Below are 15,701 nucleotides of genomic sequence, written 5' to 3'. Positions count from 1 at the left end.
TCTGTTTCTTGCAGGAAACAAAACTGGCTCAGTTCAGTGATTCTTTGGCTAGGTCTTTTTGGAGTGGTTTTGATTTGGATTGGACGGCTGGCAATGCGGTAGGGGCTGCGGGAGGCACTGCCATTTTATGGAAGAAGGGGTCTTTGGTTGTTTATTACAGTTTCGTTGGTAATGGTTACGTTGGCATTAATGCTGATTGGAAGGGTTTGAACATTAATTTCGTCAATGTATATGCTCCTTGTAGTGCAGTAGCTAGGAGACAATTATGGAAAGCCTTGATTGATGTTAGGGATAGAAATCCCAATTCTGAATGGTGTCTCGGCGGTGACTTCAACGAGATTCTTAGTAGGGATGAAAGAAGAGGAAGCGGGAACGTTAGCAGTAGAAAAGGCATGGATGATTTCCGAAACTTTATCGGTAACATGATGGTAATCGACATTCCGTGTGTGGGAGGAAAATTCACTTGGTATAAAGATAATGGGAAGGCTATGAGTAGGCTAGATAGGTTCTTCGTTTCGAATAACTTGATTGATGCGTGGGATGTGGTGGATCAAAGGATAGGCAAGAGGGACATTTCGGATCATGCGCCTATTCTCTTATTTTCCGGTGTTTTAAATTGGGGCCCAAAACCTTTCAAATTCAACAACGCTTGGTTCAAGCACGAAGACTTCAAGGCTTTCGTTCATGTGGAATGGAACAAATTATCTATTAAAGGTCGGGGGGATTTTGTTCTATTCGAGAAGCTTAAGAGATTGAAAGAGAGATTAAAGGAGTGGAATCGGGAGTCTTTTGGTTGGATTGACTTAAAGGTGGACAAGGAGGTGGATAGTATCAATGAGGCGGATGGCTTTTTGGTTGATAATTTTGGGAGTAACATCGAGGAGGTGGTCGACAAGAGAAGTAAAGCTACTAGTATGATGTGGAAAACTTTAAACTTGAAAGAAAGTATGTTAAGGCTCAAATCTAGACAATTGTGGCTTAAGGATGGAGATAAAAATACGCGGTTCTTTCACAATTCCATCAAGAGTAGGAATCGCAGGAATTCTATTTCTATTTTGGAGGGCAGTGGAGGTAGGGTGGAAGGTGTAGAGGAGGTGAAGGCGGAGATCAAAAGCCATTTCGAGAACTTTTTCAAGGAAGAAGACTTTCATAGGGAGGTACCGGAAGGCTTGTCTCTTAATTGTTTATGCGAGGAAGATATGAAGTGGTTGGAGAGGAATCCGTCGGAGGAAGAGATAAAAGAAGCTATTTGGGATTGTGATGGGAATAAGAGTCCGGGCCCGGATGGTTTTACTCTTGAGTTTTTTCAACTATGTTGGGACACTCTAAAGAGCGATACCATAAAATTTGTCGAGGATTTCTTCAAAAAAGCAAGACTTACCAAAGGTTGCACATCCTCTTTTTTGGCGCTTATTCCAAAAGCTAGAAACCCTCAATCTCTTTCGGAATATAGACCAATTTGTCTTGTTGGAAGTTTGTACAAAATTTTGGCTAAATTGCTAGCAAGAAGATTAAGAGGAGTGATAGGGAAGTTGGTGTCCGCTAACCAAACGGCTTTCATTCCGGGAAGAAACATAGCGGATGGGGTGCTTGTGGTGAACGAAGTGTTGGACTATGCCAAGAGGTTCAATAGAAGATGTGTGGTTTTGAAAGTAGATTTCGAGAAAGCATATGACCGGGTTAGTTGGAATTTTTTGTCTTATGTTTTAACAAAAATGGGGTTTGGAACCATTTGGTTAAAATGGATGGAGAGCATGATTTTCTCGAGTGACATGGCCGTCCTTGTTAACGGTAGCACCACTAAGGAGTTCCACGTGGAGAAGGGACTTCGCCAAGGGGATCCTCTCTCCCCTTTCCTTTTTGTTTTGGCCACGGAGGTTCTAACGGCACTTATGAGAAAGGCTATAGACACCGGTGATTTTATTGATTTCAAGTTAACGGACAATGTGAAGGTTAGCTTGCTCCAATTTGCGGATGATACCATTATTATAGGGGAAGGAGACATTTCTAACCTTTGGAGCATGAAGGCTATCCTTAGGGGTTTCGAGATTATGTCGGGATTGAGAATTAATTTCCACAAGAGCAATTTATTTGGTGTCAATGTTGAAGAAAGTTTTCTAGAGGCGGCTTCTAGCTTTCTCTCTTGTAAGATTGATACTCTTCCGTTTAAATTTCTTGGTGTGAGAGTGGGAGATAGTCCGAGGAAGTATTCAATGTGGAGGGACTTGATTTCGGCCATGAAGAATAAATTGGCGGTGTGGAAAGGTATGCATCTTAATTTAGCGGGGCGAGTGTGTTTGATAAATGCCGTGTTAAGTTCCATACCTATCTATTCTCTCTCGTTTTACAAAGCTCCGACCAAAGTTCTTAAAGAGATCTCCGCTATTCAAAGAAAATTTCTTTGGAATGGCAATGTCACTAAAAGAAACATCAATTGGGTTAATTGGGATATTGTGTGCAAATCGATAGAGGATGGCGGTTTGGGGATCAAAAACGCAGAGGTGATGAATATAGCGCTTCTTAGTAAGTGGAAATGGCGGATTTTAACGGAAGAAAATGCGCTTTGGAGAGGCATTATTGAGGCGAAATATGGAAACATGAAGAGGAAGGTGCTGATAGGAGATATATCCGTGATCGGAAATAGGGACTCTATTTGGTGGAGGGATCTTCTCTTATCTGACAATTATGAACTATTGTTGTTACAAAATTTTTCAGGTGCTTTACATTGCAATATTGGCGACGGTGGAGACGTTCCATTTTGGTATGGTTGCTGGGCTTCATCCCATCCTCTTATGGTTATCTTCCCGGAGTTATATGCGGCTGCTAGGGACGATGGCATGTCCGTGGCTGAGGCTGGGTTCTTTGAAGCCGGCTCCTGGCGGTGGAACAGAGCGGCTGTTCTGCTTGAATCTGGCAGCAGCAGTGCTGCGGTTTCTTGGCAGCAGCTCTTGGAAACTGTGGCCCATATTCAGCCTTCAATCGGTGCGAAGGATACCTTCAGTTGGAGACTTTCCGAGGACGATGCTTTCACGGTAAAATCCTGTTTCCGTTTGTTTTATGACAAACTGTCCGGGATCCCTCTTCCCGAACCAGTGGTAAAAGCAATCTCTTTTGTGCGGAAGGTTCATGCTCCATCGAAGTGTTTGTTTTTCGGCTGGAGAATTGTTCATAACAGGTGCGCAACCAAAGATCAGCTTTACAAAAGAGGGGTTTTGGATGCAAATGATTTGTTGTGCGTTTTTTGCTCGGAGGCGGAAGAAAATCTGGAGCATCTCCTTGGTGGCTGCAAGGTTTTGATGGGTTTGTGGCAGCAGGTTTATACCTGGATCGGAGCACATGTCGAAGTGGACTTGGAAGAATTCTCGCACTTCCCTTTCTTCTACGACAAGAAGAGGAACTCAACCGAAAGAATGATTATGGGAGCCATTTGGCTAGCCTCGTGTTGGTCCATATGGTTGTGTCGTAATAACATTATTTTCAACAAAGCTAATTTTAGTTTCTTGGAGTGCAAGTCCGAGTTGGTTTTCCGGTCTTGGTTGTGGTTGGAGTCGAATCTTAAGAGAGCTCCGCTTTGTAATTTCAGCACTTGGCATATTAAACCGCTTAGTTGTTTTGTTTAGCGGTTCCATGCTTGTTGTTTTGTATTTGGGTAGAGCAACCCTTTTGCTCTAGTTAAATCCAATTTGCTTATTAAAAAAAAAAACAGACACTAACGAATTTAGAACATTCTTATTATTCTTATTAAGGGGACCACGATATATATGAATTAACTTGTTGTGTTTTTGGTTTAAGTTCATGTAACTTAAATTGTGTTTATATCTTTATCTCCAATTTTTATATAAATTTAAAATTTTTTAAACTAATGAGATTTTTCTTTTCAGTCTTGTGTCAGATTTATTATTTAATCGATTTTTTTTCTATTTTTAGTATGTTTGGATTGATTTTTGCAAGACCCATAATCAATTTAAGAGGTGTGGAATTCATTATAGGTGATTTTGGGATGTTTGATTTTATCAAAAATAGAATTGATTCTGCCTCAAGAATTAATTATATTTGATATTAGAATTTGTAGCTTCTACCTCCAAAATTGATTCTGGGTGATTTTTACACTGAAATTTATTGTTCAACTCACTTTTACATATATGTATCCAAACATAAATCAATTCTGCCAAACTCAATTCTGTTAAACTCAATTCTATTTGAATCAATTATGTTCACCGTCAATCCAAACACACCCTTTGACACTCTTTGTGTCGTTCTTTTTATCAATATATCTGTACTTTTGGTCGTTAGTGGCTCTCTCTCTTCTTTTATATATATTTTTCTTTAAAAAAACCCAAAATTCTAGATTAAATATTCTTTTCGTCCCTAAAAATTGGCGCGTTTTTTATTTTACTCTATGTAACATAAATATTTTTTTATTTTAGTCACTAATTCTCGGTTTGTGTTCATATCTTCATCCCAACATTCATTAAAAACTCAAAATTTAAATAATTTTATTCTCTTTTACTACCTATATATACCCATATATAGTTATTGTTTTGTTGAAGTGTATATTGTCTTTTAAGATGTTATTGGCTAGATGGACAAACTTTGTTATTTCTCTAGTAAGAATATGTACATGCAACACAAGAACCACCTCAACCTAAACCTAATGAATTTGTACCTGCCACACAAGAACAACCTCAACATAACTTGAAATTTGAAATGTATATCCTCATTGATATATTAAAATCACATACTAAAATTTTATATGGATTGGAGTTTTCTACTTAGAATGTATCAATGCCTCACTGCAGAAGTGAAATGCAACTTATAAGATTACTGATTTGAGGAGGAGGAGGAATACAATTTTATGCAATTTTGGATTTAGTCATCCTTTTTAAATCCATCGAACAAGAATTTTTACGTAGTAATAAAGTTTCAAAAGAGGAAAATAGAAAATTATGTCCACATTATCACCGTTAATCACATCATATTTTTTTAACAGAAGTTTAACATCAAGGACTAACGTCAAAAGAAAATCAACAGTTAGGAATTCCATAAAAAAAATTAAGGACTAAAATTAAAAAACACCAACTTATAGGGACGGAAAGATTATATAAACCTAAATTATATCATTTTCAAAAATTCACAAACTCAGTTTTCTAGAGTAGTGGAAAGGGAGAAATATCGAACTCAAGGTCCTATTTAGTCAAAAGACCAACTAAACAGCTGCGCTAACTTCATTTTATGTTATATGTCGGAGTTATTATATATGTGTACGGAAAACTAATCAAATTATTATATGGCCTTAAGAAAGCTAAAAGGAAATGGTATGAAAAGCCCTCATCTCTACTTCTTGCACACTAATTCCATCAAACCAACTATGATCATTCCTTATTCATCGAGAAAATTGTTGACACATTCACTTTGATTTTAGTATATGTTGACAGTATCTTAATCGCATGAAATTTCTTGACATAATTTAACAATATCAAACAAGTCATCCACCGCACAATCAAGAATCAAATCCGGTTGAAATAATTAATAGGTCTTGAAGACCCTATTAAGTATTTCCTAGAATTGTTCTCTGATATATGATTACTTTGACCAAAACTTGTCACAACTCCTACAGACCCTACCAACAAACTGATGAATGCACACAAGACATGCATTTATAAATATTCTTGCATAGAGGCGCCTTATTTGAAAACTTCTCTACCTTACCACCACAAGACCTGCCATTACTTTTATAACACAAAAATTAAATTAATTCCTAACAAATCCCACCACCAACCATTATAAATCTTCCAATAGAACAATATATCTCAAAGAATGCACTACTTGATTGGGAAACGACTTGGAGTTTATCTTGGAAGAGTTCAAAAGTTTTGGTCACATTCAAGAAAAGGTGAGGAAATTCAATACTAGAGTTAAACTAAACTCAATTTGGTTAGCTATAATTTGGTGCATTTGGATAATGAGAAATGCCATTATTTTTGACAATGCTTCTTTTAGCTTTGAAGTGGTTATCTCCAATATCTTGTTCTTTTCTTGGAGATGGTTGTGTAATAGTGATTTTAGTTCTAGGACTAGTTTTTATGATTGGTACAAGTTACCTTTAAACTGTTTCAACTCTATTTAGAATCTTTCTTGTAAAGGTTGCACTCCTAGTACAATATCTTATATCATTGCTTATTAAAAGAAAATTTCTACCATAACTACCATAGACAAAATAACTTATAAGCTACTATTACATTCATTCTAATCCAATAAAGAATAACACTTATCTCATGAGAACTCTTGAGATTTATTATTTTTTTTATATTTATATTTGTATACATATGGTTGCGATTCAAAAATAAATAGTATGATTTAGTGTGTATCCAGCAAAGGTAAAATGGGAACACCAAATAGAGTTTAGATGGTTAATTTGAATCTCTTCTCACTTCTCACTTCTCACTTCTCACTTATACCAAATCAAAGTTTATAGATGTCCATAAGTTCTAATTCAAGTGGTAGAACTAGTATTATTATATGAGTCATGCTAACTAGTGTTCCAGATGTATTAGTTAAGAGTTTAAAATGGTATATCTTATTTATTAAATACTTGTATTAAATGTAATGAAAATTAAAATAATTGACTTTTCTAAAAAATAAAAGATATATTTTTCTTAAAAACACTTGTATTCAATGCATTGCAAATTTAAATAATTAATTTATTTAAAAAATATTTTTTATATTTGGAGTCCTTAACGAGTGCCCCTGGACACTCGTTAGCATTTCCTATATTTCTAAATGTATTAGAAATATTTCAAGTTCTACATTGACTAAAATTAGAGCATTAAAAACTGTAGCAATGGGAAGATTAAAAACTGTATTAGAAATATTATTAGATTAAACTTTGATATTAAAAAAAAAAAAAACCCATAGAATACAAGATGATACCAATTCAAACTATTCATCCCATAACCTATGGGAAGATAAAAATATTAAAAACCTAAAAACTTGAATTCAAAACTGTAGCTACCCTTTGCTTACTTTTGCAGGGACTGACCTTTATCATAAGAGCCAGCTCTCATTATCAGCCTCCTTTTAATATGTCAACAAAAAGAATTGGTAAACGAGTGTCATCTATTTGTGACATGAGCTATGAGAACAAGATCTTATCTACATCAATACCATATTACCAATACAATATAAAATACAAAAGAAATATGATTGTCAATATTTATGTTGATAAAACTTTTTTAAAATGGTTAAATCTCTAGTTTTTTATTTCTTTCCTTAAAGTCTTTGTTATTATTTCAATGTTATCCTATTTGCATCCATCACATATCCAAAAAATGAAAATTTAAATATAATTTTTTTAATGCATGCATGTTTATCCCCTCATTTTAAAAATCGATTTTTCTCTTCAAAATTATTTTTTTATGGAATCTTCACTCCTTCTCATTTTATATAAAGCTATTTATTTGTTGTGAAATATTTAACAACTAAAAGAATCAAATAGATCGAGCATGTTTCAAATAATAGAAAAAGTAGTATAGCGATTTACCTTAAACATCATGAAAAAAAATCTCAATAGAATGAAGTGGAAATTCCAAAAAAAATAAAAACTCAATTAGAAAGATTAAGGACCTGTTTAATTTGATTTTGTAACATTGTTTTTAAATTTTTAAAATAAATAATAAAATTTGTTTGGTATCTTAATTTTATAAAATTATTTTTGAAAACTATTTTTTATTTAAGAGTTTTAAAAACTATAAAATTAAAATAGATTTTACATGTGTGATTTATAATTTTGAAAATTGAGAAGAGAACAAACATGGAAAAGTGTTGCACGTTACATTCATGACAAATTTATGATATTGTACAATTTTAAAATAAATTTTAAAAATATGGATAGCAAACATTTTTTATTTTTTCTTCAAAACTGTTTTTTAATATTGATATACAAAATAATTTTTTAAAACTAAAAGTTAAAACTAATTCAAACATACTCTAAAAACTCATTTTATTAAATAGGAGAATTAAAATTTCAATATTTGAAAACAGAATTACAAAAATTCATTTAAACTAAAATGAAATTTGAAACTTTTAGCAAGTTGAATGACGACAACATATTAACATTAAGAAAAGAAATTCATTCAAAAATAAAGTTAAGAAAAGACTAAAAATAGAGAGCATTTTAGAAGATCTTTATTATTACATCCGTCCCTAAATATAAAAATTCGCAGACAAAATTACATTATAAAAAGCGACAAGAAAAAACTAAAGAAAGTCTTATAATTAATAACAAAATAGTATATATTATGCTATATACACTGTCAAATCCTGTTATGCTATAATTTCTGAAGCGGTAAATGTTGTAACCGTTTTCCAAGACCACGTGGTGAAAGCTTTGAATAATCTGTGGAAGATTGAAGCACCGACTAAGTTATTGTTCTTTGGGTGGCGAGTTATTCTTAATAAGATAGCTACAAAAAATCATTTCTTTAATCGTAGAATTGTCACGGAACCGAATGACATTCTCTGTATGTTTTGTGAGCTGCACGAAGAATCAATCTCTCATCTTCTTGGCTCGTGTACTTTTGCGGACAACATTTTGGAGAAGTGTTTTCTTGTGGTTAGGGGCTGACACAGTTTTGACCATGGAGGAGTTTAAGCTCTTTTTCTTTCATGCTGACAAAATTAACCATGCTTTCAAGAGGAATGTCTTAGGTGTCATTTGGCTAGTTTCGATTTGGAGTTTGTGGTTAGGGGCTGACACAGTTTTGACCATGGAGGAGTTTAAGCTCTTTTTCTTTCATGCTGACAAAATTAACCATGCTTTCAAGAGGAATGTCTTAGGTGTCATTTGGCTAGTTTCGATTTGGAGTTTGTGGATTATGAGAAACGGTTTTATATTTAATTAGGTTGCCCCTTCTTTTGATGCTTGTATGTCAGCCATTGTGTTTAGATCGTGATTTGGCTCTCCTCTTGCTCTGCTCTAAAAGATGGTTGTAATTTTTATACTTGGAATACTCTTCCTCTCCTTTATTTAAGAAGGTAGAGATTTTCCATCTTATATTACAGATTGAGTATCACTTATACTCTGTTTTTAATAGATCACTTTCCTATTAAAAAAAAAAATAGTACATATATATTATTTGTGAGTGATAGTGTAAACAAAAAGATAATGAAAGGGAAGAAAATTATTTTTTTAAGAAACAAAAAGATGTTATATTAATTGTAAGTCTTCTAACACAAAGGCATGCTAGAATTACAAATGAAACATTACGAATAAAGGCATACAATGCAACAGACCCCACTCAATTCTAAAGACATTTATCTAATTCCAATAGCCAAGGAAGAAAATTAGATTTTTTCTTTACCCACCTCCCTATGGGAGTCACCCCCAACGAAAACCCCACTTTACCCCTGCTTCGGAAATGCATTTCCGAAATATATTTTTTCTAAATTTTTCCAGACTTCGGAAGTGCATTTTCGAAAAAATCCCAAAAATTGGGATTTTGATTAATTCGGAGATGCATCTCCGAAAAAACAAAAAAAAATCTAAAAATCTCAAAGATTAATTTTAGGATATTAATTAATTCATATATCATAAATTTGATATAATTTATGAGTAATGAATAATAATAATAATTATATATTTTGATATAATTTATGAGTTATGAATAATAATTATTATATATTTCTATTCTGATTCATATTTTAAAATTTAAAATAATTTTAATTAAAAAAACTAAAATAATTTCACTTACAAAATGAGTTATAATTTTTATTTATATATTTATATATTTATAATAATTAATATGTATTTACAAAAAAAATTAAAAAAATGAGTGTTTTAATTTATATATTTATATAATAATTACAATAATTATTATATATTTATAAAAATTATTATATATTTATATATTTATATATTTATATAATAATTATTATATATTAATTATAAATATATTTACATAATAATTATAAAAATTAAAAAAATGAGTGTTTTAATTTATAATAATTATTATATATTTATATATTTATATATTAATTATTATATATTTATATATTATATATTTATATATTTCACTTACAAAATTAATAATTATTATTATATATTTATATATTTCTATTCTGATTTATAATTAAAAATGAATTATAATTTTTTATTTAGTTTAAAAAAATTAAAAAAAGATTTTGTCTTAATTTTATTTAATGAATAAATTTTATATTTAATTCTATATAATTCAAAATTTACTTATGGAATTAAAATGTTTTTGATTTATATAAGTTAAAAATAATTTTGAACTTTAAAATTGTTTAGAAAATTTTGATTCACATTGATTTTATTGATTCAACTTCATTTTATTGATTTACCTTGATTTTATACGTATTAATTGTATTGATTCACCTTGATTTTAATTTTTTTAATAATTATTGAATTCTTTCGGAAGTGTATATCCGAAACATTCCAAGACCAATTTGGTCTTGGAATATTTCGGATATGCATCTCCGAAGACACCCCTCCCCGAAAAAAGGTGTTTTCGGAAATGCATCTCCGAAAACCCAAAAAAGGGTGTTTTCGGAAATGCATCTCCGAAAACACTTTTTTCGTGTTTTCGGAAGTGCATTTCCAAAATAAGACAAATTTTGAAGAAAAAAAAAAGCGTTTCGAAAATGCATTTCCGAAGTGAGGGTATTTTGAGTTTTTCACCAGAGGTGGCCAAGAAAAGAGGGAGGTAGAAAAAGAAATTTCCGAAAATTATTAATGGAATAGTGAGGTAACACTCAACTACAACCACAATTGGCATCAGAATAATAATTGCTCCAAATGCTCGGCTTTTGAAAGAATTAAGAAAAGGAATAGAAGCTTGTTTGGTTTGGCGGCAGCAAATGTAAAAGCACGGCAAATATCCACGGTAGCATAGAAGCTACCCTTTGTTGCTTCTGGCTTTCACGGTGGATAGCTCTCCAAACGTGCGGTAGCCGGAGAAAAAAGCTAATCCAAACACACCTTGATGAAAGGATTTTTGACCCAAATGCTCCGCTTTTGAAATTATATTTCTTTATTTTTATTAAAATAATCTCAAATGCCCCACTTTTCATTTTAATTGGCAAAAGATTATTATTTATTAGTTGACCTTCGACCATCCATTTACAATTTCTATTTTCTTTTTTTTTTTAATATTTTAAATTGATTTTTATAATTAATAAAATAATAAAATAAATATTTTAATAATAAAATGATTATTTTAATATTAAAATAATTATTTTAAATTTTTAAATTTTTATGCAATTTCTTTTTTCTTTTTAATGTAATTAATTGATTAACAAATATTTTTTTATTATTAAAAAACAAAAATAATAATTATTGATAAATTAACTTCATTAATATTATAAAAGCTTATAGTTAAAAAAACTTAATCAAAACCATAATGTTGTTACAGATAGCAACTTGTTGTACATTTGAGGGTGTCAGTTTCACATGGGCAAGCTTTTGGATGACGTTTTCTCTTACCTAATTGTTGAACAGATGGAGAAGTGTCAGACGAAAAGTCTTGGTCATCTTGTTGTGCATTTGAGGGTGTTGTAATATTTTTAAAATTGGATAAAGGAACAAGATTACCACCAAAGTTATAATTTGAAAGTTTTTCAACTTGTGTTGTTGGGGTTGAATTGTAGTAGTTTGGTTGATGGATTTAAGTCTATTGAATTGGTTGAGACATTAGAAATTGTCTTGATTACTAGGTTTCTAAACCAGATAGTGAATGATATGTTATTAAATGTAGGGTTAAATATGTTTGACATCCCTATAAATATAGCGATTTTCAGTTTTAGTCCTTCTAAATTTTTTCTTCAAACAATGATCCTCCAAAACTTTTCCGTCCCTAAATTTGGTCCCTCCCGTTAGTTTTCACTAACGAAGGCTTACGTGGCACGCCACGTCAAGGATAGTTTGGCAAAAATCAAAAAACGATTGAGATTGCGGGGGTTTTAAACCTCCTCTAAACAAACCCAGAAAAAAGAAAAAAAAATATTAGTTGTGAACTTTTATCGAACACTTTATGAACAAGATGCAAACTGAACAATGTCATATTTTTCTACTGCATTTACTTAGTTTCTTTAATCTAATCCTTGAATAATTAAATAAAGATACAAAATTCTAGATCTTAGAAAAAATAGCAGCTAGCAAAGGGTAGCAATGAGACTAAAGTTGAACATGTATCTAGTGGAGGCATATGAGACTAAAGTAGCAGATACAGAGAAGAAAAAACTATTGGTTCTAATTTCTCTTGTTCATGTAAAAGAATAGTGAAGAGCAAGTTGGTCAGAACAATATCCAATATTGTTTTCTATAGGATTCAAAGAATGTAAGCATGACTATTTAGCTGGTTGGGAATTATACAAGTTCTTTCCACTGCAATCCTTCTGGGATCACTTTGGTGGCAGTCTGATAGCAACCCAAAAGGTGTTGGAATTAAGACTTTGATTCTTGACCTTTTTGAATTGTGTAGGTTGGATTGCTTTTCTTTATTGAGGTGTTTTGGGGATTTTCTCCTGTGTTCACTGCAATATTCACATTCCACTAGAAAGAGCAATATTGAACAAGGAAAGAGCAACAGATATGTACAGATTAAGTACGTACTTTGTGGCTAGAACTAAAAGTGACCTTCCATTAGAAATTTCATGGGCTGGTTTGAGACTCAGTGCAGGACCCTTTTTCCTGAGTATTCTTACAAATTTTCCCTGCATTATGGCAGCTCAGGTATGCATTGTAGTAGAAATTTACAATACAGCTTGTAAATAACATAAACTTAAACGGCCTTTAATTATTGTTAACTTGTAATTACTGATGATGATATAGGGACTTGGACTTGCTATTTTTCTCGGTGCAGATCTCTTTTAGTATTCTTATAATTTTTCTCTGCATTGTGGCAGCTCATGTATGCATTGTAGTAGTAATTTACAATTCAACTTGTAAATAACATAAACTTAAACGGTCTTTAATTAATGCTAACTAAGTAAATGCAGTAGAAAAATATAACATTGTTCAGTTTGTATCTTGCTCACAAAGTGTTCGATAAAAGTTCACAACCAATATTTTTTTTTCTGGGTTTGTTTAGAGGAGGTTTAAAACCCCCGCAATCTCAATCGTTTTTAGATTTTTGCCAAGCTATACTCCACATGGCGTGCCACGTAAGCCTCCGTTAGTGAAAACTAACGGGAGGGACCAAATTTAGGGACGGAAAAATTTTGGAGGATCATTGTTTGAAGAAAAAATTTAGAAGGACTAAAACTGAAAATCGCTATATTTATAGGGACTAAAAACTTATTTAACCCTTAAATGTATAAACCCAAAATGACAATTCAAGTCCAGAGCCACGTTAAGAAAGAAGAATTCAAAATAGGTTATTGGTAATGTTGTTGGATGCCACACTGGCACTTTGTCGTTTATGTTGTAGGATTATCGAAAACTCAACTCATAGATGATTGCTCAAAACATCAAAGAGCCTGTTAAGAGTGATGCTTCAATAAAAGTAAAGTTCATCATCACCCATATTTTTGAAAAATTTAATTACATCACATCATACAAAAAAACATGGATTGCAAAGAACAAAGCAATCAAATATATATATATATATATATATATATATATATATATATATATATATATATATATATATAGGAACTGGGAGACATCCTACAACGACCTTCCATAATGGTTGTTAGTCATAAAAACGTATCTTCCTAGAACTACAATAGAACTACAAACACTTTAGGAATTTTCAAACTAGGGAACGCGATTCAGTGACCGCTAGATCTTTCATCGTCTAATATGGGCTTTTCAACCATGCATCAACGGTTTTCCATACTGCAAACATGCATATTGTGCAGGTTGACGAAACAAGGTTGTATAGTAAGTATAAGAGGCATTGTTAATGGGGTTGCACAAGATGGGAACGAAAAATATTTTTCCAATAGCTTTTGCATAGGTAGAAGGTAATACATGAAGTACTTGGAGTTTTTTCTTAAAAATTTGAGAACGCGCGTCACCCCACAAGCCAACCTTTGTTTGATATCTAACAGACCTGAATCATTAAAGAGTGCATATAGTGATCTTAAATAGGATGGGAATATCCTCCATCTACACATTTCTACTGCATCAAGCACATTGCACAAAATTCCATGCAGGAGATCAAAGACAAGGAACTTCGCAAAAAATTTATTTACATGAGTAACAATATATATTTATCCTCGCTACAATAATTTATACCATTATCCTCATATACTTATCTTTTTTAGTTTTTCCTATACATGATATGCGTTAACCGAGCCGGCATTCAATTACTATCGTGACAAAATACGGCGAAGAACGTAGAGGCTTTAAGGTGGACCGACAATATTCCATGAGAAAAATGGCAAAAAGTGTAAGACGGGGGGTTATTGATGGGGTCACATGAAAGCCAACCTAGAAAGATCAATGAACTCAGTACTTAAGGGCACTCGCAACCTACCTATGACTTATTTAGTACAATAAACATATTATAGGTTGGGATCTCTATTTGGGAAAAGAGGTCATGAATGGACAAAAATGTTGGCTTTAGGGCAAGTTTACATAGATAATTGCAATAAAAGTATCATTGAAGAAATGCTGATATCCAACACTCACAATGTCATGTAATTTGATAATGAGAGATTTTGTTTCTCGATCGATGAAACAGCGAACCATAACGATAGTCAACCAATAGTTACTTTCAACGTTGACTTCAGTATCCGCATTAGAACCGGAATGGACAACATAGGGATGGACAAAAAAATAACAACCGACTGAAACCCGCTTTAACTGGTAAAAAATAAAAGAATTAGACTGTTCAAAATGGGTATGCAGGTTTCCAAGTCATATTTTTCAGTTACCAATGGATTCATACGGACGAAATCAGATCGAAAATTTTAACCTGACGAAATCAGATGAAAAATTTAACCCTATGAAATCTAACACCGGCCAAAAAATAATAGCCTGTTCATTTTAAATACCACAAGCTTATTGTACACACATAGAATAGGCGGAGTCTTTCCATATTTTCTGTCATTTTACTCTGTTATCATTATAATTTATTAAACTAGTCACATCTTTCTTTTTGTTTTGTACTACTACCACTATCCAAATATATATGTATCCTCTTTCATCTATCATCTACTTTTCTCCTCCCACTCTCATATTGAAACAAAGAAATTAAATAACAATCTTTTAAAAACCTCCGCCCAACTCGGTGCAACAGCCATCCAAAACTTCCAAAACTTGTGCATAACTAAATAACTAAATCGTGACTCATTACATGTGAGTTCATCTTTTCCATTATACTCTATTTATCAAATATTTACTTCAACAAAGAGAAAGAAATGCAACAATTAGTTTTCATTTGTTGTTCTCTTTTCTAAGAAGAAGAAAATGGAGAAGAGATAATATTACATAAACTATCGATAAGTTGCAATAGAAAAGTTGATTTTGATGAAAGTTGGTATAATTTTTCATCTCCTTCTCCAGACTTAAAAACCGCAGTAACCCACATGTAAATTCAATAATCCGTTTAAACCAAAATCGGATTAATCGATAGTATCAAACAGACAAAATTGGGTGGGATATTCTCTTTTGTTGGTTTGTTCGGATTGGGATTTTTGCATCTGAACCCAACCATATTCAATCGATGTCCAGCCCT

This window comes from Vicia villosa, linkage group LG3, assembly GCF_029867415.1.
Source record: "Vicia villosa cultivar HV-30 ecotype Madison, WI linkage group LG3, Vvil1.0, whole genome shotgun sequence".
NCBI lineage: Eukaryota > Viridiplantae > Streptophyta > Magnoliopsida > Fabales > Fabaceae > Vicia > Vicia villosa.
The sequence above is the reverse complement of the archived record's forward strand: the minus strand, read 5'-3'. Positions refer to the sequence as shown.